The sequence below is a fragment of the Carcharodon carcharias genome, chromosome 31 (assembly GCF_017639515.1).
Source record: "Carcharodon carcharias isolate sCarCar2 chromosome 31, sCarCar2.pri, whole genome shotgun sequence".
Lineage (NCBI taxonomy): Eukaryota > Metazoa > Chordata > Chondrichthyes > Lamniformes > Lamnidae > Carcharodon > Carcharodon carcharias.
The window spans coordinates 17,901,722-17,923,683 of NC_054497.1; positions in this window are offsets into that span (position 1 = coordinate 17,901,722).

Genomic DNA, 21,962 nt, shown 5'->3' on the forward strand with positions numbered 1-21,962 from the left:
ACAGAGATCACTTTCACCACATATGAAGTATACAGGCACAGCGTAAAGGTGCAATGCCTGCAGAGCAGTTCTTATTACAATGATTTGGTGGTAATACCTATAATGTCAGATAGAACATTCTTCTCCTTAGACATAAGTAAATAAGAATTGTAAACTTTGAAGATATACAACATATCCATCAGCATTGGAAAGACATATGTAAAATGAAGAATAAGCTTGTTCCTCAATCGGACTGAGCTAGATAGGGTGGCAGAAGGAAGAGAAATCAGGACATCTAATCCCATTTGCACTAACTTTTCACACCATTCAATCCAAGTTAATCCAGATGTCATGAACAGAATCTCATCTTTCCCCTGGTCAATGTGCTGCCTTCTACACTGAACTACACCAGTCATTTCACATCTCGGCCTTTGTCCTTGTTTTCTCAGAAACAGAATATGCTTGGCAGTTTTCCCTGTCGGGGGACAGGGATATTTCAGGTATAGAGCTTTCCTACAACCTACTTTCTTCGTACATTCATATTATTTCTCAACCAAACTGTTTCTCTTTCTCTGGGACTACCCCCTTCATTCCCTCATTAACCATTGCATTGCCTTTTCTTATTCTGCATCCTTTCCAACCTGTGCCTCACTCGCATTTCCCTCCATTTTACTCTCTGTAACTGTTGGCTTTACCATGTGATTTTCCTCTTCCTGTAAAGTCCCTTTCTCTCCACACGCAGGTGGAAGTTGCATGGTGTTCAGCCGGTTATGTTGCAGAGCAACAAGACTGGATTGCTCATTTTCAGCTCATTGCCCACTTCACATCTCCACCCTCAGTAGCCCAAATGGTGGGGCATGTGGAACTCAAAGCCTAAATGGATGGCATAGGCAGAAACCTTCACCACATTTAAAAAAGAAATACTTGGATATACACTTGAGCTGCCATAACCTACATGGCCACGGATCAAAAGCTGGAAGGTGGGGTTAGACTGGATAGCTCGGCATGGACACATGCGCCAAATGACCTCCTCCTGTGTTTTAAATATTTCTATGTTTATGTTAAAACACAGATCTAAATGGGAATCTATTCCAGGCAGCTGTAGTGGAGAGGAAGTCAGTCTGGTCTATCTTTTATTTCAGGTGCTAATAACCTTGCTGTGTATTAACATTTCTTTTGTTCTTAATTTGAGATTTCCAGCATTCATAGTTTTTTCTCCCATTATATTTCCTCCATATTTTTGCACCTATCATTCACTTTGGAGGATCTGTCTATTTTCAATGCCTTCATTCCTTTCGTACATTTTTTTCTCTTAATTCCCCTCTCGCTGCCAGAGATGATCTTTGTCTACCACTCACTATTTCTACCACTTACCAAATAAACCCTATTTGCTGGCAATTCAACCTATTAACCATCCCTAACAACATTTGGTATCTTTGACTTTTTTCTCTCTCTCTCGCACCCCCACGCTCCCATTTTGTTTCAGCCCAATTAAAGCGCTTGTTTATTTTCAGGTTCTGAAAACGTGAACCTCCTTCTCCTCATAACTGACACACTCACGTTGTGCAGTGCCAACGTTTTCGGCTCCCCTTTAACACCATCCTGAGAAAGGTGAAAAGCCATATAAACATCCAAAACACTAAAGCTGTGAAACTTGTCTGTCATTGTTCATGACTCCCCATTTCTGCCTGTTCATTCCCTTACTAATTCTCTCATTTAGTGCAGTGGTCTGAAGGCCTTACCCTTCCTGAAAATTCAGTATTAGATGGAAGCACAGGGCCTAGGCAACTGAAGGTACGATTGTCAATGTTGCAGTGAATATAACTAGGAATGCACAAGAGGCCCAAAATCAAAAAGCAGAGATTACAGAGGGTTAGGAATGTATCAGGCTACAGAGATGCTGAGAAGAAAGACCACTGAGCAATTTGAAAACAAGAATGAGTTTTAAAATTGCTGTCGAACCAGGAGCCAGTGGCGATCAGCAAGTACAGGGGCGATGGGCGAACAGGATTTGGCTCAGGTGAAGATATAGACAGGAAAGTTTTGGATTAGCTCAAGTGCACAGTGTGTGCAAGATGGGGGGTTGGCCAGAAGAGCATTCGAAGAGTCAAGTCTGGAAATAAAGGCATGGATGATGCTTTGAGCAGCAGATAAGCTGAGGCAGGAGCAGAGAATGGCAGAGAATGTTGTGAAGACAGATGAAGACAGTCTTGGTGATGGAACGGAAATGTGGTCAGAAGCTCGTCTGAGGGTCATTTAGGGCATCACAGCTGCGAGCAGCCTGGTTCAGCCACAGACAACGAAAGGGATGGAGTCAGTGTGTAAGGAACAGGGAATCAAGACAATATCACCCCTTTTCTCAAGCAGTACAAATTGTTGCTCCCTTTGAAACTTGGTATTCTTGCATCTGTCCTAATGAGTGCAAGACGAAAAGCTTCAACATGTCTTTTTTCTTCCCAACAGTGAGCAGTTTTAGCAGAGGAGAGCAGGACCTTACATGGTCCAACCAGATCTGACAATGAAAGGATAAACCAGCACCATCTTCAAGAGGGAAACTCTCCTATAACATGAGCCAGTTTTGCAACCTCTAATGATTCAGTCCCAATGTTTTCCCCTTCCAGTCTGGGTAACAAAATAGGATTAAATACAGCAAAACATATATATATATATATATGTTAAATCCAAATGTACAGAGGCAGTTTTTACTTTTAATGCTACTATCCATTTATATTCTGTATTTATATTCTGGATTATCAGCCACAAACAGACAATAACCAGCTTATATTTCACCTCTTTTCTATTTTTACTTAGTTCTGTTGAAGGGTCATTCGGACTCGAAACCTTAACTGTGCTCCTCCCAGCAGATGCTGCCAGACCTGCTGAGTTTTTCCAGGTATTTTTGTTTTTGTATTGGAAAGTCCTGATCTACTGGCAATGAAAAAAAACCTGTGAGATGGCTCACAGAAGCGTGTCAGCAAATAAATAGCAGTTTAACATCGAGCAAAGTACTTGTGACTCTTTTAACTTTTGACCTTGTCCATGCAGCAAGAGTGTTTAGTTGGACAGAAGGTTGTACCCAAAGACATTCACCTGCCTTTTCACTTTACAGATGGTAACTGGCCGACTCGCTGTAGATATTCCAGCATTTTCAGACTCACATTTCAAACATGTGATGTCCTTTAGTCAAAATCTGGGTTTAAAGACCCTTTTTTTTCCCCACCTGGGTTTTAATGTATATAAACAGGGGCTAAGGGGCAAATTAAACCAGGGAGTGACAAGGAATATGGAAATAAGAATTTAAAAATGAGTGCCAGCCCTTGTAAGATGCATAAATGGATCAAATTCCATTAACAGTAAACAGGCCCATTTTTAAAATAAAAAGTTGACCAGAATCTGGTTGAGACCGGAAGTATCCACCCACCGCTCTCCGATTGGCCCATTTCTCCGCAGGGCGGCTCTCCGATTGGCCCCGACCCTTGTCAATCGTCTCTATTTAGCCAGACGGAATTAACAGCCTAAAGATAGCGGATCCATTCGCAACTGCGGATTTTTTGAAAAAAAGACCCACATAAAGCTGATAGCGACTGGCTTGATCTGATTTCGGTAAGTCCAACATAAAGCTAAATCAGTAAAATGTTGGCCTTACCTTTCGCCCCGCGCCCGCTCCGACCTCCGCGGAAGGATGAACAAGATGGCGGCCACGCCCCACAATTGCTCCCGGGTCACCTCTTACGTCATCACGCCCCTTTGGGCCGGGGCGGGGCGGGGCCAATGTAGCTGTCAATCAAAGTGAAGGCTTGGGAGGCCCGGTTCCAATGAGAGTGGACCTGGTGGAAGCATCCATCCCATGGGGAGCTCCACCATGCCTCTACCTGCCTTGCCTTGGGGTGGGCAGTTGAAGGTGGGAGGTGGGTTGGCCTGGAGTTTCCAGGAATGGAAGATCAATCTCCAGGACACCGCTGTGTGCAACCCTGGATAAAAAAATCATCTGAACATTAAAAAGGAATTTTTCTGGTCATTTTCTTTGATTGTTTCTCTTTACCAGATATAAAAATATTAAAACAAAAACAGAATTACCTGGAAAAATTCAGCAGGTCTGGCAGCATCGGCGGAGAAGAAAAGAGTTGACGTTTCGAGTCCTCATGACCCTTCGACAGAACTTGAGTTCGAGTCCAACTCAACTCGAACTCAAGTTCTGTCGAAGGGTCATGAGGACTCGAAACGTCAACTCTTTTCTTCTCCGCTGATGCTGCCAGACCTGCTGAGTTTTTCCAGGTAATTCTGTTTTTGTTTTTGTTTTGGATTTCCAGCATCCGCAGTTGTTTTGTTTTTTTCGACTTATTCACCTAGTTCTGTCGAACGGTCATGGGGACTCGAAACGTCAACTCTTCTCCGCCGATGCTGCCAGACCTGTTGAGTTTTTCCAGGTACTTCTGTTTTTGTTTTGGATTTCCAGCATCCGCAGTTTTTTGTTTTTATAAAAATATTAAAAAGCATCATCCAATTGGGTGATGAGTCTTATTGCTTTCCAGTTGGTGTAGGAAGGCAGTGTGTCACAAGGATGGATGTGCTAGCTGACTAATGGCTGGAGTGTGGGAGAAAGTCATGTGATGAAAGCTCCAGGAATACATTTAGTTACAGTTGGCAACCCTAGGCTGCAGCCATTCCATAGGAACTCACTATGGCTCCACCTGCCTGTCTCTCTTCCACAGTTTTGTTCACTCCCTGGAGGAAGAGAACGCAGTGGTTGGTAGCTCGTCTGCCTCTAACCCAGAAGTGTGTGGGTTCGGCTCACCAGATTTTCAAAAGTCAAATCCAAGGTTAATTGAAAAGCCATGGGAAGGTGAGACTCCATGATGATTGACATGTTGGTTGACCAATGGCAGAAGTCTGGGGGGGAGGGTAATTGAAGGTTGTCAGTCACATGATGACATAGGAACAGGAGAAGGCCATTCAGCCTGTCGCGCCTACTCCGCCATTCAATACGATCATGGCTGATAGAACACTTCAATGTCTTTTACCCACATATCCCATAGCCCTTTACATTGTCGTTAATCAGAAATCTATCAATCTCTACCTTAAACATACTTGTTGACTGAGCTTCCACTGCCCTTTGGGGTAGAAGATTCTAAAGATTCACAACCATCTGAGTAATGAAATTTCTTCTTATCTCGATCTTAAGTGGCTTCCCCCTTATTGTGAAATTGTGTCCCCTGGTTCTACACTCCCCAACCATGGGAAACATTTTACCTGCTTCTACCCTGGCTATTCCTTTAAGTATTTTGTAGGTTTCAATGAGATCACTTCTCATTCTTCAGAACTCTAGAGAACTCTAAAGGCAGTTTCCTCAATCTCTCTTCATAAGACAGTCCCGCCATCCCCGGAACAAGTCTGGTGAACCTTCGTTGCACTCCCTCTATGGCAATAATATCCTTTCTGAGGCAAGGGGACCAAAATTGCATGCACTAATCCAGGTATGGTCTAACCAACGTTTTATACAATTGAAGCAAGACTTCACTACCCCTGTACTCAAATCCTCTTGTGATAAAGACAAACATTCCACTAGCCTTCCTAATAGCTTGCTGCACCTGCATGTTAGCTTTCAGTGACTTATGGACAAGGATACCCAGGTCCCTTTGTACAACTACACTTTCTAATCTCTTAGCATTTAGGAAATAGTCTGCACATCTGTTCCTTCTACCAAAGTGGATAACCTCACATTTTTCCACATTATATTCCATCTGCCATGTTCTTGCCCACTCACTAAGTGTCCAAATCCTCCTGTAGTCACTTTACATCTTCCTCACAACACACATTCCTGCCTATCTTTGTGTCATTCCCGAACTTGGAAATATTACATTTGGTCTCCACATCCAAATCATTGATATATATTGTGAACAGCCCAAGTACTGATCCTCGCGGTACCCCACTGGCCACAGCCTGCCAACCCAAGAATGACCCGTTTATTCCTACTCTCTATTTTCTGCCTGTTAGCCAATCCTTAATCTCTCCTTTGCCCCCACCTATCGCTGGCCATCTATCCAGCTTCACCTGCTCCACTCCACCCCCCCCCACCCCCAACCAAACAGTATAAACTTCATCACATTTTTACTTCTCTTTAGCTCTGAAGAAGAGTCAAACGGACACGAAACATTAACTCTGTTTTTCTCTCCTTAGATGCTGTTAGACCTGCTGAGATTTTCCAGCATTTTCTGTCTGTGTTTCTTAATCCATGCCAGTATACTTCCTCCTATCCTATGTGCTTTTATTTTGCTAATCAACCTTCTGTGGGAGTTTTATCAAAAGCCTTCTGAAAATGCAAGAATACTGCGTCCATTGACTCTGCTTTATCAATTTTGTTAGTAACACCCTCAAAACTCCAATAAACCCATCAATCATGATTTCGCATTCGCAAAGCCATGTTGACTATGCCCAATTAGATCATAATTATCCAAGTATCTATTTATCACATCTTTTTTAATAGATTCTAGCATTTTCTCTACTACTGATGTAAGGCTAACAGGTCTGTCCTTCCCTGTTTTCTCTCTCCCTCCCTTCTTAAATAGTGGGGTAACACTTGTTACCTTCCAATCTTCAGGAACCATTCCAGAATCTAATAGAATTTTGGAAAGTGACCACCAATGCGTCCACTATCTCTATAGCAACCTCCTTCAACACTCTGGAATGCAGAATATCAGGTCCCAGGGACTTATCAACTTTCAGTCCTGTCCATTTCTCCAATACAACCTTCTTACTTATACTAATTTCCTTCGACTCCTCGTTCTCCCTAGTCCCTTGGATCTCTAAATCTAGGAGATTCCCTGTATCTTCCCCAGTGAAAACAGACACAGTAATCATTTAGCTTCTCTGCCATTTCTCTATTCCCCATTATGAATTCTCCTGACTCTGCCTGTAATGGAACCACATTTGTCTTAGACAAACGCTTCCTTTAGAAGCTTTTACAGTCCATTTTTATGTTTTTTGTTAGATTGCATTCATATTCTATTCTCACTTTCTTTACCAGTTTCTTGGTCTTCCCTTGCTGTATTCTAAAAATCTTCCAATCCTCAGGTTCAGTACTACTTCTGGCAACTTTATAAGCCTTTTCTTTTATTTTTATACAATCCTTAACTTCCTTTGTCAGCCATGGTTCACTGCCCTTTTTGGGTTTTTGCACTTTGAAGGAATGTATTGGTGCTGTAAGCTATGTAATAGCTCTTCGAAGACTATCAGTTGCCTATGTACAGTCATATCTTTTAATTTTTCCAATCCACCTCACCAATTTGTCCCTCATACCTTCATAATTTCCTTTATTTAACTTTAATACCCTTGCTTCAGAGTGAACTACCTCACTTTCAAACATGAAGTAAAATTCTATCATATTGTGGTCACTCATCCTTAAAGGATTAATTAATTAGTCCTTTTTCATTACATAACACTAAAATAGCTTATCCTCTTGTCGGTTCCTCAACTTCCTGCTCAAGAAAACCATCCCTAACACACTCCAGAAACTCACCTTCCAGAGTATTAATGCTCAATTGGTTTACCCAGTCTATACGCAGATTGAAGTCACCCATGATTACTGTATTGTCTATGTTACATGCTTCTCTGATCTCCTGATTAATACATTACCGCCACTGTTTGGTGGCCTATAAACAACTCCAGCCAAAGTCTGCTGCCCTTTGCTGTTTCTTAGCTCTATCCAAACAGATTCCACACAGTGTTCTTCCGATCTGAGATCCTCCCTAACTAATGCACTGTTCCCATCCCTTATTATCAGTGGAACTCCACCTCCTTTCCCTTCTTGTTTCTCCTTCCTAAAGGTCGAATATCCTTGAATATTCAGTCCCAAGTCTTGGTCACCATGCAGCCATGTTTCCGTAATAGCAATTATATCATATCCATTTACCTTTATTTGTGCCTTTAAATCTTCTGAATGCGTGCATTCAGGTAAGTGCCCTTAACTTTGTTTTTTTGGCATCATTCCTCATTTGAAGCATACTCAATGCTCTGCTTTGTTTCCCGTGCCTTGTAGTCTCACTACTACTTCCTGCTACCAGTTTTACTTTCTTCCCATTTGGGTTACCCCTCAGGTTCCCACCCTCCTGACAAACTAGTTTAAACCCACCCCAACAGCACTAGCAAATCTCCCTGCAAGTATGGGAGTCCTAGTCCTGTTAAGATGTAACCCGTCCGGCTTGTACAGGTCCCACCTGCCCCAGAACCGGCCCCAATGCCTCAGAAATCTGATGCCCTCCCTCCTACACCAGTTCCCCAATCACTCAATCCTCCTATTCCTATGCTCACTAGCATGTGGCACTGGGAGTAATCCTGAGATTACTGTTCTTAAGGTCCTGCCTTTTAATTTCTTTCCTAACTCCCTTAAATCTGCTTTCAGGACCTCATCCCTCTTCTTACCTCTGTCGTTGGTACCAATGTGGACCACGAATTCTGGCTGATCACCCTCCCGCCGAAGGATGTCCTGCAGCCACTCCATGACACCCTTGACCCTGGCACCAGGGAAGCAACATGTCATCCTGGAGTCATATTTACTGCCGCAAAGAAACGCCTATCAGACCCCCTGACTATGGAAATCCCTATCACTAAATCCTCTCCGTTCTCCTTCCTTCCCCCCTGTACAGCTGGTGCCACAGGCTTGGCTCTGGCTGCTCTCCACTGAGGAACCATCGCCCTCATCAGCATCCAAAATGGAAAACCGATTAGCAAGCAGGGTAGACTCGGGGGACTCCTGCACTTCCTGCCTGGTTCTCTTAGACTGCCTGGTGGTCACCCATTCCCTCTCTGGCTGTACGTCTCTGACCTGTGGCGTGACCACCTCCCCAGACGTGCTAACCATGTAGTCCTCTGCCTCCCGGATGCCCAACAGTGACTCCAGCCGCCGCTCAAGTTCTGAAACCCGAAACTCAAGGTTGTGCAGCTGGTGACACTTCCTGTCAGGGGAACATGATGCGTTCACGACTGCACACATACCACAGGATGTACACTCCACTTGGCCGAGCTAACCTGCCATTCCATAACTCTAAAAATTACTTTTTACACTTAGACTAAGTAGAATGAGTAGAACAAAATTACTAGTAATTTAACTTTACTACACTTATGCTAACTTTATCTTACTTTGGTTTACTGTATTACCTTATTTCACTTTGACTTGATTTAACTTTACTTTCCTATTGCTAGTGTTCCTTACTGAAATCCAAGTGGCTACTTGTTTATAAATGATATGTTTTTCTAGTTTTAAGCTACTTAAACACACTCCCTAACAGTAGCTTCTCACCAACCAATGAACTTTCAGTTTTCCTGTGATATCGCTCCTGGGTTTTCTTTTTCAAACTCAACTCGCTGCCCGAGTAGAGGTGTCCATCACAGGTCCGGCTGTTTCTGCTCCTGGAAGGTGAGTGAAGGCCCCAAGCCTCGCCCTCTATTTATCCACTGCCCGAATAGAAGTGTCCCTCGTAGGTCCGGCTGTCTCCAATCCTGTAAGGTGAGTCATCTCCTGTAATATGTCAAGCCAGAGTTGGCAACCCTATGCTGTGGATTGTTTCAAAGGCGTCATCAGCAATGGAGACATGGGTACCAAAAAGGTAGTGACAACTCCCTTGGAGGTGTCGAGATAGGTGGGAGGAGGGGGACAACCTGAGGAGATGGGTGTTAAAGGGAGAAGGACAACATTTCACACAGATTTTCTCCCCCCCATCCCCCAAGACCCTATATTTGACAAAAAAGGAGAAGGTGAAAACCAGGACGTTTGAACATTTTTAAAGAAATTGTCTGGATACCAAGATAGTTAATGAAAAACCAGGCCTGTCCCAGCAAAGCCAGGACATCTGGTCATCCTACTGTGGGCTCAAGCCCATTCCAGAGCAGGGTGACTGACTCTGAGGAAATAAAACAAGAGATACTTCGATCGTGGGACTGGGTTGAGTTCCTTAATGATAATCCACTCAGTGAAAGAAGTTCAGTTTCTTATTCTTAAAGAACTATATTATGAGAATATACCCAGGGTGCCACATTTACTGCAATCAAGTGCCATGTAGCAAGAACTGCAAAAAATACATTTGATGAAGCTCCAGCATTTTGTGTCGGAAAATGGGATTATTTCAAACTTATGGGAACCAGAAGACATAACATGGTGGCAGCGGCAGGGTGACCAGCTCTCAGAGGGGAAAAACTTAAGGGATACTTCAGTGTGGAGGACTGCATGATCAGGCAGGGGTTACTGGTGAACCTGTGAGACCAGGGTGGGGGTTGTGCTTCCAAACCTGCAAAAGCATGCACAAACTTAAATGGCTGGAATGTGAAAAAAGCTTCTTGGCAAGCTTCAACCAGGAAATGAGACAATGGCCGATTACAAGACAAACCCATAAAATCTGGGATAGTTGGTCACCCTGGGCAGCTGGTGTCTTGAATAAAACTCAAACATTTTTAATGGATTTAATGTTGAATGAACTTGAGAATATTCAACCGAGTTAGAGCTGGAGAGAGTAATTAGTGAATCATGGAAAAACAAAATGGCCACCAACACAGCAATGAACATGCGGCTACAGTCATGATGCATTGGGAAACAGATGATGTCATAGAGACATTTGAGAAGTTTAAGCAAAAGTGCAGACCGGCATTCAATAGCTTTCTAAAAGGCACGAGTATTAGAGGAATGTGCCAGCTACATCATTTTGTGGTCAGGAGGGAAAGTGTTAAATCTGTTCAATAGCTGGGAGATGAGTGAGGACAATAGCAAAAACCCAGACAAATGTTTTGAAAAATTCAGCCAAATCCATCTCCAGCCAAAGTCAAATCATCCGATCAACCAATGTGAGCTTCAAAGCCAGAGACAGAAACCAGGTGAGCCTGCTGACAATTTCTTATTGTCAACATCCTTCCATCTATGAAAGGTAATGAACCCGCAGCAAACAATTTCTTAATAAGATTGAAAAATGAAGCCAGGAAATATAAATTCAAGGAAAACAGATGAAATGTTGATAGATCAGATCATTTAGGGTTCTACATGCCCTGGAGTACAAAAGGACTAGCTTACAATATCACAGGCAGCAGACACTGCAAGAGCACATGAAGCCACAAGTAGACAGATGAAGATGCTGACTACCCAAAGTGCTAACTTTCAGTTGTTAATTGTATGTTAATTATATTGTTAGGATAGACAGGTGAAGGACATTGTTAAATTAATACTTTGAGCACATATAAATAGGAGATAGCTGGGACACTGGATTGTATGGGAATAGAGCTGTGAGACTGAACAAAGTCAATAAACTCTCCCAATAAAGAAAAGTGCTGTGTCTTGGTTTCAACTTCACCAATCAGCTTGGGTCCTATTAACATCAGTAAAGTCAAGATAAAGGCAGCCGCGTTCATACAGTGAAATAGCCACAAAAGAATGCACACCAGATAAAAAGAAAGATGTGCAGGAGCTGTGGATGAGCACGAGTTCACAAACGGAAAGAAATGTCCTACATATGGATCAAACTGCAGAGCTAGTGGAAAGCCCAAACACTGAGAAAAGATGTGCAGAACAAAGAAAGAAGGTGGTAAATGAGTTATCAGGGACAGAGAAACAGAGTGAATGAGAAGGAAAAGAAACCAAAACATCCATACCCTGGAGGGTGACGATGAGTTTGAGAACGCAGCAGAGACAGAACCATACAACTGCGAGAAATGGCTGAATGCGACAGTTCCCAGGGAAAAGAAATTCGCACATCCATTCAGATCAGGAAGAGGGTGAGAAATAAGCCCGCAACCATAAAACTGAAGCCAAAGCTTGATACTGGAGCACAGAGTAACATCAACTCGCTCAGACTATACCTGAAGATCTTTCCTGAAAATTTGAAAGAAAATGGTTAACTGAAGAAAGATGCTCTGCAACCAAGCAACATCATGATAATGGCATAGCGGGGAAACTGAGATACAACAGTTACGAATAACCCAAGGCAGAGGGACACACAAGGACCTTTATCGCAAGGGGATTGGAGTACAGGAATAAAGAGTCTTGCTACAGTTGTACAGGGTTTTGGTGAGACCACATCTGGAATACTGTGTGCAGTTTTGGTCTCCACATTTAAGATCTGATGTACTTGCATTGGAGGCGGAATAGCAAAGTTTCATCAGATTGGTCCCTGGAAAGAGGGGGCTGTCCTAGGATGAGAGGCTAAGTAAATTGGGCTTATATTCTCTGGAGTTTAGAAGAATGAGAGGCAATCTCACTGAAACCTACAAGATTCCAAAGGTGTTTTTGATAGGGTAGACGCTGAGAGATTGTTTTCACTGATCGGGTAATCTAAAACAACGGGTGGGGGGGCACAGTCTCAGGATAAGGGGCCAATCATTCAGGACTGAGATGAGGAGAAATAACTTCACTCAAAGGGTTGTGAATCTTTGGAGTTCCCTACCCCAGAGAGTTGTGGGTGCTCCGCTATTCAATACATTTAAGGCCGGTATAGACAGAATTTTGGTTTCTCAGGGAATTAAGGGGATATGGGGCGCAGGCAGGAAAATGGAGTTGAAGCCCAAGATCAGCCATGATTATATTGAATGGAGGGACAGGCTCAATGGGCCACATGGGCTATTCCAGCTCCTATTTCTTAAGTTATTGATCTTGAAGAGATGTTAACTGTATATTCCACATCACTAAAACAGACGGTCCCTCCATCCTCGGGTTGAGCAGTTGCAAAGAGCTGAGGCTCATTTGAGCAAATCATGAGCTAAAGGAGGTGGAACTGAGGGTTGAAGGTAGCACATCTATTGAAAAGCACCTTCCAATCAGAAGCACTCGCAGGGGCAAAAGTTTTCAGCAAGCTTGATGCTAGAAATGGCTGCTGGAACGTGAAGCTAGACGTAACAAGGTGTTGTAATGGGAGTGCAATGAGACAAAAATCAATCATAAGCAACTGAGGCTTTTCTGTGAGACAGGGACAGAACTCAGGGCCACACTCCGAGTTTTGTTTATGTAGGCTATTGCATCATGGTCAAGGACCTGAATAACTATATGGATGCCATCAATCACTCACTGCATTTTTCAGAAAAACAGACCACAATCTGGTAAAAATAGACAGACGTTCCCTGTCGTTTTCACTGTTCTATTGAAAAGGAAACAGATATATTGGCCTACTAACTAAAGCATCAGCCACCTGTTTGATACATCTATATACAGCCCATCCCAAATTGCCCTTGGTGCACTGCCTTCTTGAACCGCTGTGCTGTAGGTACACCCACAGTGCTGTTAGGAAGGGAGTTCCAGGACTTTGACCCAGCGACAGTGAAGGAATGGCGATATATTTCCAAGTCAGGATGGTGTGTGGCTTGGAGTGGAACTTCCAGTTGGTCGTGTTCCCACGTATCTGCTGCCTTTTTTCTTCTAGGTGGTAGAGCTCACGGGTTTGGAAGGTGCTGTCGAAGGATCCTTGGTGAGTTGCTGCAGTGCATCTTGTAGATGATACACACTACTGCCACTGTGCATCGGTGGCAGAGGGAATGAATATTTGATGTGGTGGTTGGGGTGCCAATTAAGCGGGCTGCTTTGTCCTGGATATTTTTAAAAATTCATTCACGGGATGTAGGCTTCACTGACTGGGTCAGCATTTATTGCCCATCCTTTGTTGCCCTTGAGAAGATGGTGGTGAGCTGCCTTCTTGAACCGCTGCAGTTCAGGTCAAGTTTCTTGAGTGTTGTTGGAGTTGTACTCATCCAGGCAGGTGGAGATTATTCCATCACATTCCTGATTTGTGCCTTGTAGATGGTGAACAGGCTTTGGGGAGTCAGGAGGTGAGTTACTCACTGCAATATTCCCAGCCTGTGGTCTGCTCTTGTAGCCTTAGTATTTATCTGGCTGGTCCAGTTCAGTTTCTGGTCAATGATAACCCCAGGACGATGATAGTGTTGACAACATTCAACACACTCTTTGGTCGAATCAAATTTCTGCATCTACCTTTAGGCCTTAAAGTGGGCCATGATGCATTCCAGCAGAAAATAGCCAAGACATATAGAGGATGAGTCAGCCTATACAGATCTATGGTGTACTTGGAAAAGATCATGAAGCCATGGAGAGAACCAGGAAAGCTGGGATCAGGCTAAACACAGACAACTGCATTGTGAAGGTGACAGAATGCCAGTTCTTCGGAATGGTGTACACACCTGGCGGAGTTAAGTTGAGTCCTGAAAATGTCACAGCCACCTGAGATGGAAACTCCAAGAGACAAGAGCTGAGAAATTTCCTTGGCTTGATGTAGTACATCACACCTCACATGTCAGAACACACAGCAAACCCAGGAAAGCTCATGAGAAGATGTTGCATACCAGTGGTCAAAGTGACACGAGAGGAGTTTTAACAAACTCGGATAAGTGGTATGCAAGGAGACAAGTCTGTCATACTAAACAAAGAAACCTGTCACTCTGCAAGCTGATGTTTCTACAAAAGGACTGGGAGCAGCCCTGGTGCAAGAGAGAAAGCCGATAGCATTCACATTCAAACCTCTAGCATCAGCTGAGACCAGATATGCCAACATAGGGAGTTTTTGGCAGTCATGTATGGAGGTGAGAAATTCCATACATATCTGTATGGGAGAAAGTTCATAGTGGAGAGTGATCATCATCCACTGGAACAGATATACAGGAAAAATCTGTGTAGATTACCAAGAAGGCTGCAGAGATTACTCTTGAGGCTTCAGAGTTACGATTTTACTCTGCAATACAAGACTGGAAGAGGAATTGTGCTGGCAGATACCCTATCTCAGTTGTCATCACAGGAGAAACATGAAATAAAAGATCTTGATATAAAAATCCATCACTTCGTGAGCATAACACTAACAAAACTGAGTCAAATTAGAGATGAGACCAGCAAAGACAAGGAGTTACAGATGCTCTCCCAGCAAGCAATCCAGGGATGGCCTGATAAGATACAGCAAACACAGCCAGTAATACAGCAGTACTGGTCTATCAGAGATGATCTCTCACTGGCAGATGGTGTCCTGCTAGACGGATTCAGTATAATCATCCCCAAAATGATGCAGAAAGAACTTCTCTGGAAGATACATAAAGGCCACATGGGAATGGAGAAGTGTAAGCTCAGAGCCAGATCAGCTGTGTACTGGATAGACTTCTACAAAGACATCAAAAGAATGGTTTTTGCATGCAATAAATGCCAGAAGTATGGAAATAACAAGCAGAAAGAGACAATAGCTACTGAAGTACCACCCAGACCACAGCAAACTGTGGGAGCTGATTTATACATGCAAAATCAAGAATAGTTTGAACAGACTACTGTTCAAAGTTCCCTTTTATCTGAAAGGTGAGATATTTGAGAGCTATAACAATCATCTCAGCAGTATGAGTTCTGGTTGTTGAGCAAGGGATTCCTAAAAGAATTATATGTGATAATGGAACCAATTCACCTCCAGAGAATATAAAGGATTCATTGAACAGTATGGGTTCAACATCATCATCTCATCACCATATTACCCAAGTGGAAACCGGTTTATTAATCCAGACGGTGAAGAGAGCCGTCATGAAATGCCGAGATGCACAGGAAGAGCCAAACCTCGACTTACTGTTGCTCTGACCTACACCTCGCAAGGCTGACATGAGATTACTTGCTGAATGGAAGAAAGCACCTTCTCAGGGGATGGGCAATAAATGCTGGCCCAGCCAGCGAAGTCCACATCCTGTGACTGAATAAAAAAAAAAATGAAACAACTCTGCCAAGCAAGATGCTCCCTCCACGTGATCAGGAGGAGGTAAGACGACAACTCACATTTGCATAGACGGAAGGCAGTCCGTACTTCAATAAGCATGCTAAATCTCTGCCCAAGCTGAAAGGTCAGACTGTGCGTGTACAGGACCCAATCATGGAAACCTGGAACCCAACAAAAGTTGTTTGTGAAGCTGAGATTACAAGGTCATACATTATTGAGACCAAAACCGTTAAGCAAAGAGAAGGAGCAGAGTCCATATTTGACTTCTGCCTGAGCTTGGAAAGCAGAAAAGATCATCAACAGCATCACTAACCAGCGAGACAGCATCACCACCAAGTGACACAATATTACCAAGCACGACTCCTATAACACCAGGAGCAACACGCAGCATACCAACTCAGCACTGGGAGCAATGATGCCAGATCTACAAGTGCAGGCGCAGCATACTACCATCTGAGCGATACTGTAGTAATTTTTTGAGAAAGAAAACAAACTATAACATACTCTAAAAGTCATGAGTTTAATTAGAAAAAGTTGATTGTTAACCTTCCTTAGTTAGATTTAATATAAAAAAAGTGAAGGATTGGAATTTATATTGATATAAAATTTTTAAAGAAAGATGGATGTTACGATGTATTATTCGTAAAGAGTTAGGAACTAATTGTTATGGGAATGTACGTCTAGAGTACCACATTTACTGCAACACCGCAGTCACATGCCCAGCACAATGTATCACTCCATCAGTCACATGGAGATCAGTGAGAAATACATTCAATGAATCTCCTTGAGTTTAAATACGTGACTATTTTGAACTTATGGGAACTGGAAGACATAAGTTCTAAGTGCACTTCCAATCTTCTAATTTGTCTCTCCTGGAGCTCCTTCTCCACCTTGTGGCCGATGGCAGGATGGCTGGAAACAAAAAAGACCCACGGGCCATGGGAAGAGGAGACTCCCAGCAGCCTCCCAGTCATTGCCTGAGAAATATGGGACAAATGGCGAATGGTGTCTGGGGGAAACAAAAAAATGGGGTGTGGGACTAAAGGGGAGATTACAGGAAAATGCCACAAATTAAGGGGCAATTGGTCACCATGATCTAGAGACTTGACCACAAAATTCAGGCTGATACTCCCACTGCACTACTGAGGGAATTCTGTACTGTTGGAGGTGCCACCTTTTAGCTGAACTCTCTTGTCTAGTGTAATCTGCTTCTATCTCCATAAGGCCTAGTAAAGTATTTACATTGAACATTAAGCCTGCTCCAATATTTGTTAATATCATGGACATTCTTCAACCTCAACTCCATCTTGTACTTTCCCCATGTCCTCAAATTCCCTTAATATCCAAAAATCTATTGAGCTCTGTCTTGTATATATTCAATGACTAAGCATCCACACGTCTCTGGGGTAAAGAGTTCCAAAGATTCAACACCCATTGAGTGAAGAAATTTCTCCTCATCTCAGTCCTAAATAACCAACCGGTTGTTCTGAGACTCTGATTCTGAGCTCTTTACTCTCCAGTCAGGGGATACATCTTCTCAGCATCTATCCTGTCAAGCCTTTTAAGAGTTTTATATGTTTCAATGAGATTATCTCTCATTCTTCTAAACTCTAGGGAATTAAGGCCAAGTTGACTCAATCTCTCCTCATATGACAATCCCCTCATCACAGGGATCAGTCTAGCGAAGCTTTGTGGCACTTTCTCAAAGGCAAGTACTTCCTTCCTTGGGTAAGTAGACAAGGTATACTTGTGAATTCATGAATTGTGAACTTGTAATTTTTTTTGTTGCTAATATATAATGTGCAATAATAAGTGATTGAAATAAAAATTATTTTAGACTTCTTAGGCAGTCCCTCGGAGTCGAGGATGACTTGCTTCCACTCCAGTTCGATGGCTGACAAGCCCAATGCATGATTGGTGGACTCTGACAGGTATGGGACAGATTGTACTTGAAGGGTAGATGAGGTGTTTGGAGGTTTGGGCATGCTCTCCTATGCCTTGATTTTGCCTCCGCGTGTTTCTGATAGTCTCTCGGTGTATTCGGTGAAATGAAACTTCTCCACTTTCGTTCGTTGCAAGCCAAAGACTCCCAAGTGTCAAAGGGGGATGCCGTAGTGTAGTGGTATTGTCACTGAACTAGTAATCCAGATACCCAGGGTAATGCTCTGGGGACCAGGGCAGAAAAAAATCTAATGGCCATGAAACCACTGTTGATTGTTGCTGGTTCACTAATGTCCCTTAGGGAAGGAATTCTGCCATCATTACCTGGTCTGGCCTACATGGGATTCCAGATCCACAGCAATGTGGTTGACTCTTAAATGTCCTCTGAAATGGCCCAGCAAGCATTTCAGTTTCGTAAGGGCAATTAGGGACGGGCAATAAATGATGGCCTAGCCAATGATGCCCTTGTCCCGTGAATGAATAAAAAACAAACTGATCTCTTCAGGGATGCTTTGAAGTTGCTGGGGGTCTCCCAAGTTCCAAGTAGAACATTTGCTTCAAGAGTCTGGCGTCGGCCTGGAGGAGCTAGATTTGAATGATTAGCGCCTCGATGCTGGGCATGCTGGCTTGGGAGACTATGCTGCTGTTGGACTGCTTTTATTGCCACACTGGAGCTGGACTTTGCAAAGACTTCTCCCGTGCTTTGAGGTGCCTGCTGTAGGTCATCCAAGTCTCCGAAGCATTCAGGAGCACGGGGGTTCATGGCTGCCGGTAAACCATGGCCTTCATCTCGGGTTTGAGATCCTGATCCTCAAAATCTCTTTTCCTCAGTTGGTGAAGGCTGACACACTGAAGATGGAACTGGCATGCTGGGGGCGAGGGTGAATTCTGTCTGTCTTCGTTGAAAGGAGGCTCCCAAGAAATGGAAAATAGTCCATATTGTCCAAGATCCCCAATAATCGATCTGCAGACAGGAGGAGGTGTTGTGCTGTGGGAACTGGTTGGAAGAGGACTTTAGTTTTTCGGATGTTTAGCGAAAGGCCCATTTTCTCACAGGCTTCGGAAAAAGAGTCGACAATGACCTGGAGCTCAGTTTCCTCTTCTTTGCTTTAGGTTACAAAAGCACGAAATGCAATGTATTTGCATGAATATGCTCCCTCCATATTCCTATCAGTTTAAAATGTGTAAGTCAAACAAAACTGTATTTACAAGTTGCAACTGGTGAATAGGAACTGGCTTCGGAGTGAGATTTACTGTTGTGTTAGAAGAGTTGTCTACTTTTCAGCCATTAGAAACTAGGTCAAGTTTGCTTCACAGACAGAGGAAACGTTCTTGCCGCCTCGCAGCTTAATTGAACACAGATCCCAGAAGTGAAAGGACAGTGTGCTAAGCAACAACTTGCCTTTATATAGCACCTTCAGCATAGTAGAACGTCCCAAGGCACTTCACGGAAGCAAGGCGGAATCTGACATCAAGCCACATAAGGTGACATTAGGATAGGTGATCAAAAGCTTGGTCAAAAAGCTAGGTTTTAAGGGGTGCCTAAAAGGAGGAGAGAGAGGCAGGGAGGAAATTTCCACTCTATCACACAGCCCATGAACTATAGGTTACAACATTGCCCCGAAAAGCTTCCTAGTTGCATTGTTTTCTATTGGCATGCACAGTGCTCAAAGGGCTAAAGGTTGTTGCGTCTGAATTCATGGCAGATAGCCAAGATCCTGTGCTGTTTGAAATAAGGTTTTCTGGGATAGTAACAAGAAACAAATAAAGCTCAAAACTTTGTGACAAGCACACATGTTAGATTCTCATATTAATTCCTGAAAGCAACAACTCTTGTTAGGCTATAATACCACTGGTACCAACTGCAGTCCAACGTCCTGGCTCCAAGATTATTCCTTAGAGTGATCAGGCTAGTTGGTTATGGGGCATCATAGCTGAGCTCAAGGCAAGCTGTCAGGAGGCCATAAATAGGCTGCAAACAGATATAGACAGGCTAAGTGAGTGGACAACAAGGTGACAGATGGAGTTTAATATGGGAGAAGTGTGAAGTTATTCACTTTGGCAGTAAGAACAGAAAAGCAGAATATTTTTAAAAGGTGTGAAACTTTTAAATGTCTGATCAGTTTATTTCCAATGGCAGGTTATCATGCCCACGCTGTTATACTCATGGATTTATGGAAAATAGACACATTACTTTTAAAAATCAAAATGGAGGATGAACAATCTGCTTTGAAGCAAGATAGAGTTGAGAGGTCAGGTGACCTCCTTTCTTGATTGTCAATATATGTGGAATCACTCAAGGATAGAAATTAGCCTGTTTGTCTGGACAGGACATTAAAAGGCAAACTGCCTTTTGGGACATTCCCTTGAGAAGGCATTAAAATTGCAACAGATCTTTCCCATGGATTTAATGGTTTATATTGTCCAAATAGCTTCAAGAGCTAGCTTACAATTTCCCTGCAGACCTCTTGGCTGTGGAATGGAATTCCACAGAATGCGTGGAAGGAGAAACCCATTACATCACAAGGTGATGCAAATGGTTGAAACTCAAATACTAATGTGTGTCAATGTTCAATTCATCAGGGATCATTTGTGTGGACAACAATGAAATAGTTACAATGTTCATCTGACAGAAAGCTGGTTATGATAGGGAACATTTATGAACACATTTGAGAGTAGTCTGAGGGAATCAGTCTGGGCAGCCAGAGAGACCAGCAAAAGAAGGACCCTGACTAAAATCCACCAGCAGGCAGCAAATTGGGGCTAGCTTTTACCTACCGATTTGAAAAACCAAACCAGCTTTTTGCTACAGGGGTTCGATTGCATCTCAACTGAAGCCAGATACCTGTTGCTGCAAGCGGCAAGCCGCTGCAGGATCACACAACACTTCCAACCTCCATTTCTTCAGTGAACCAAAAGGGAATATCAGGCATGCAATGTTTCAAGCTTCCATCTCGAGAGACTCAAGTATAATGGTGAATTTTTGGGCTTCTAAAAAATCTAAGTGCACGCTACCTCGTTTGGAATCACCTTTTCTTCTGTGTGTGTGTGTGTGTCTGTGCACGTGTGTGAATGAGTGCTGTGAATACATTTCCGGTGTTGAGAAATAAACTTTTATTGTCCTTTGTTTTTAAAACTTACAAGGAAACCTGTCTTTTGTCTGTTCTTGAAAGTTACAGCACTCAACATCTTTCCTCTAAAACACATCTATTTGTGGTCAGTTAAGAGGTGGAAAAATGGGAGCCATCCTACCATCTCTCCCCTGTCCAAAGTTCATATCTCTAAGGATAAGTCAGTTATTTTAAAAACTATAGATTGGTGAGACCACACCTGGAGTACTGACAGATTACTTTGAATCACAACAATGTTGCTGAGGTAGAATTTTATTATGAGCCACCATCCAAACTCATAGGACCTCTACCGCCTAGAAGGACAAGGGCAGCAGATAGATGGGAACACCGCCACCTGTAAATTCCCTTCCAAGCCACACACCATCCTGACTTGGAAATATATCGGCCGTTCCTTCACTGTCACTGGGTCAAAATCCTGGAACTCCCTCCCTAACAGCGCCATGGATGTACCTACACCACATGGACTGCAGCGGTCCAAGAAGGCAGCTCACCGCCATTTTCTCAAGGGCAACTAGGGATGGGCAACAAAGGCTGGCCCAGCCAGTGATGCCCACATCCCACAAAAGATTAAAAAGGAAATAAATTGTCCATAGGATTTTTGTGAATGGTGCATGTGGGAAATTTTTAGATTATTGCCTTGAACTGAAAAATTCCCAGCAGTAAATTTAAAGGCATTTTCCCTTTCAAACTTGGGTTGTGTGTGGGCTGTTTAACACAAAGATAAATTACTGCTGGTTGTAGCTTTATTGATTCAAACACTACACAAGCTCATGATTAAAGCTTATTGCTGAAATGCATGATTTTTCCCTTACGTTAAGTATGACAATTATAGCCAGTGACAACACTAAGTCATTTCAATGCAATAGCCCAAGGGTGGTGGGTGTTACATTGTCAGGTTCAACTGAGGTCCCATTTGAGCTCTCAGGTAGGCATAAAAGATCCTATGGCATTATTTAAAGAGCTGGGAATTTCTCTGTCCTTAGCACTAAAAGCAGATTAACTGTTCAAGCAGCTCATTGCTGTTTGCTGGGTTTTGCCCTGCACAAATCAGCTGCCACATTTCAAAAGTACTTCACTGGCTGCAACAGGCTTTGAAACATCCTGCAGATGTGAAAGGCAGTGTATAATAGGTTTTCCTCTCTCTCTTTCTGAAGTCATCAGCTGAAAATGTGATTTATGGACAGAAATGTCTCAA